General features: G+C 40.3%; 1 pseudogene; it reads right to left on the bottom strand.

Moving 5' to 3' along the window:
- Positions 1 to 2,622: 2,622 nt before the first annotated feature.
- LOC112305579 (large ribosomal subunit protein eL6 pseudogene) lies at positions 2,623 to 3,531 on the bottom strand (annotated as a pseudogene).
- Positions 3,532 to 3,765: the final 234 nt, after the last annotated feature.

Raw genomic sequence — 3,765 nt, 5'->3', positions numbered from 1 at the left:
TTCTAAATTAAGCTAAAATGTTAGCCATGAATGCTTGATTAAAACAAGTATATGAGATCATAATTACTATTTACTGAGTCTTTAGCTTTAGATATGTTCTCATTAATCTGTATGACAACTCTATAAGGCAGATATAATTATACTTACTTTCCAGATGAAGAAATGGAAGTTTAGAGTAATAAAGCAAGTAAGTTGCAGCTTTAGGGTTTTGATCCAAGTTTATTTGGCTTTTGTGACAATAAGGATGGACCTACAGGGTATTATACTCAGTGAAATAAGTCAGGCAGAGAAATACAAATACTGTATTATTTCACTTATATCTATAATCTAAAAGCAAACAAATAAACAAGCTCATTTGGCTTTAAAGCCTGTGGTATTTCTGATACTTCACCTGCCTATGTTATCCTATTAAGACCATGATTTTAAACAACCTCAAGTCTTGGATTCCTTAGGGTCATCATAAATCATTAAGATAAGCAAGCTTAATGTGAGAAGGCCCTAGGAGGGTATCTATTGCTACATTACCTAATATTAGCATGTTTAAGAAGAATCAGAACATTTTATTCATCTTTAATTTTTTCATGTTAATTATTATACCTGCCATACTCAAAGTACTTTCTAAGAGAAATCATGTCACTCCTGATTCCTGATGCAGGGAATCATACTATGTTCCTTTCCTCTTTCATAGTTGCCCTCCCCAGGTGTGTGGCCCAGGGACAAGCACCTGTCCTAACAGTTGCCAATCCTGGACTAGCCTGTGACCTCCCACACAGCCTAGCATGAAAAAAATTAATTAATCCAACTACCTGAGATTTTTCTGTCTTTGATGTTGGAATTTGAAAATACAAAGAGTATCATGGTGGATCGCAGCAAACTGAAGCAGAAGCTGTGAAATAAAATAAAACAAATAAGATAAACAAGCATGTAACTCAGGGTTCTCACAAAAAACATGTGGCACATGCAAGTGAGAATAAGTTGAGGAAAGTTTACCCACAAAGAAACGAACTACAGATGTGCAGGGCAGGGCATAGGGGAACCACAGGGATGTTAGAGGAACCCAGCCTAGGTGGCAAGGGAGCTATCACCACCCTTAGATTTGAAGGGACAAGAGAAATGAGAGGTTGGAGGAGGGGAGTTGTGTAGAGTGAGTCATCTTGACAGGAGCAGTGACTTTGGTCGAGACACACTGTCTGCTTAAAGAGACTTTGCAGGGAGGGAGCCAGGAGAAAAAATGCACTGACCTCTTTCTGTTCATATAATCCATACAGGACAGGTTTCCAGGAAAGAGAGCACTGTGGAGAAGGCTGAAGAGTGGACCTGGCCCTGGCCAGGTAGCTCAGTTGGTTAGTGTTGTTCCAATCTCCACGGTCATCAGTTTGATCCCTGGTCAGGGTACATGCAAGAATCAACCAATGAATGCATAAATAAGTTAAACAACAAATTGATGTTCTCTCTCTGTCTCTCTCTCTCTCTCTCCTCCCCACTCCCTTCTTCTCTTTCTCTAAAATCAATCAATAAATTTATTTTTTTAAGAGTGGATCTGGAGGAGCAAACTAAAGATATTTTAGACACAGCAAGATAGAAAGAATAAAACAATGCGTAGATGGAGGAGAATAGAGTAGATGTGTAGACTGAAAAAGGTACTGTAATAGAAAAAGAACAGCTCTGGCTGCTGTGTCTCAGTGGATTGAGCTCCGCTCTGTGAACCAAAATGTCTCTGGTTTGAGTCCCAGTCAGGGCACATGCCTGGGTTGCAGGTCAGGTCCCCATTTAGGGCCTTGTGAAAGGCAACTGATTGGTGTATCTCTCACACATCAATATTTCTCTCCCTCTATTTCTCCCTCCCTTTCCCTCTCTAAAAATAAATAAATAAATAAAATAGTTTTGAAAAAGAAAAGGAACATGCTATCTACAAGAAAGACTGAAAGGGTAGCTAATCCCTGAAGTTGCATCAGACTTTCCAATTTGAAATCCAGTTCCAATTTTAGTCTAAGTATAGCTTAGCTTTACTTAGTAAAGGTAAGTATAGCTTTACAATAGACTCCCTTACTTTACAATAGTCTATCAGTAATTCTGTTTCTTGCAACTCCAAAAGCCTAATAAAATGCTGAGTACCATGACAACACAGTTGACTCCTGAACAAGCTGGGGTTGGGCACACTGATCCTGCGCAGTCAAAAATTTGTATATGACTTTTCAAAACCTTAACTACAGTTGGTCCTCCACATCCACAGATTCCCGGCCATGGGTGGAAAGTTGCCCCGATCAAATCAAACCTGTGTTGTTCAAGGGTCAACTATAGTGTATTTCTCTTAGAAATCCTGCAAAGACCTTTGAAACATGTAGGCCGCCTACTGAGTTAGAATCATAACACTCTCCTCAGCTTTTTGTGAAGTGTCCAGATTTAAAAATAAAGGTGTCAGTGTCATGAAGCCCAATTACTGTCAAAATTGAGAAATTATTAAGCTGACCTAATTAAATGAACTCTCTTGAATTATGGAAAACATAGATTGCTATTTGAAAGAATTGCAGACCATTCTACAGGAATTTAAAATAATAAATGGTTTCTTTAATTGTCTCCCCCCAAGCTTTATTGATTTATTGACATACTAGACTGCTCATATTTTTTTTGAAACAGATCAGTTATTTAATTAGGTTTTTCAAAAGAAATTTAGAACTTCATTTTGTGAGGATAAAGGCCATTTGTGAGAGCAAACACAGAGCAGAGGTAGCCCTGGAGCTGGGGAATAGCTTTGATTTTTGGCAGAATTTGCGAAGTCCACGGCTTTCTGATCAACCTTGCATTGCTCTGTAATCTCGTATTTCTCTTTCTTGGTGTCAAAGATCTCTCCCTCCTGGTGTCTGGGCTTGCGCAGCTTCTTCTTCTTGAAGTAAGCGTCAGTGAGGTGCTTGGGGATTTTCACACCACTGATACCAATTTTGGTGGAGGTGGCGATGACAAATTTCTGGTGTGTTCTACGCAGAGGGACTTGATTAAAGGCCAGAAGTCCAGTCACAAGTAGTAAGCCACTGCTCAGCTGCTTCAGGAAAATCACCTTCTTGCCCCTGTGGTGCCCAGTGAGGATGATCAGAATGGTCCCTGGAGTGATGCTGGCCCGCAGTTTCCTCACGTGCTGACTGCAGGGTTTCTTGCCTGGCTCAACAGCTTTCTAGGCACGTCTTCAGTAGGATAGTATCTAGGCATTTTGCGAAGTTTAACCACTCGGGTACCACCATTCTTGTCGCCACCAACTGGTTTAGTGACAGTAGCCATAACTATCTCCTTCTTTTTCTTTTCAATCCTGGATTTAGCTGCGGAGTATTTCCTCTTGTACATGGCTTTTCGGGAATACATAGCTGACCGCGAGTACCTGCCAATTCCTCCGACTAGGACAGGGTTTCGGCTTCTTAGGCGTCTTGGCCTTGAGGTGACCCTTCTTAACCTTGCCACCAGCATCAGCCTTCTTGGCTTGGGGTTTCTTCTCCTTAGCATCCGGCTTCTCAGTTTTTTCACCCGCCATCTTGCAAGATGGGAAAAAGCTAGACTGCTCATATTTAAAATGTACAATTTGATCAGTTTGGATATATGGATTCATCATTACAGTCAAAATAACAACATTTCCATCCACTCCAAAATTTCTTGTACTTCTTTGTAACCCCTCCTGCCCTCTACTCACATCTTCAGGCAAGCACTAATCTACTTTCTGTCACTATAGATGAGTTCGCATTTTCCAATATTTTACATAAACGGACTAAAGAATATACA

The sequence above is a fragment of the Desmodus rotundus genome, chromosome 4 (genome assembly GCF_022682495.2).
Source record: "Desmodus rotundus isolate HL8 chromosome 4, HLdesRot8A.1, whole genome shotgun sequence".
Classification (NCBI taxonomy): domain Eukaryota; kingdom Metazoa; phylum Chordata; class Mammalia; order Chiroptera; family Phyllostomidae; genus Desmodus; species Desmodus rotundus.
This window is presented reverse-complemented; position numbering and strand designations above follow the sequence as displayed.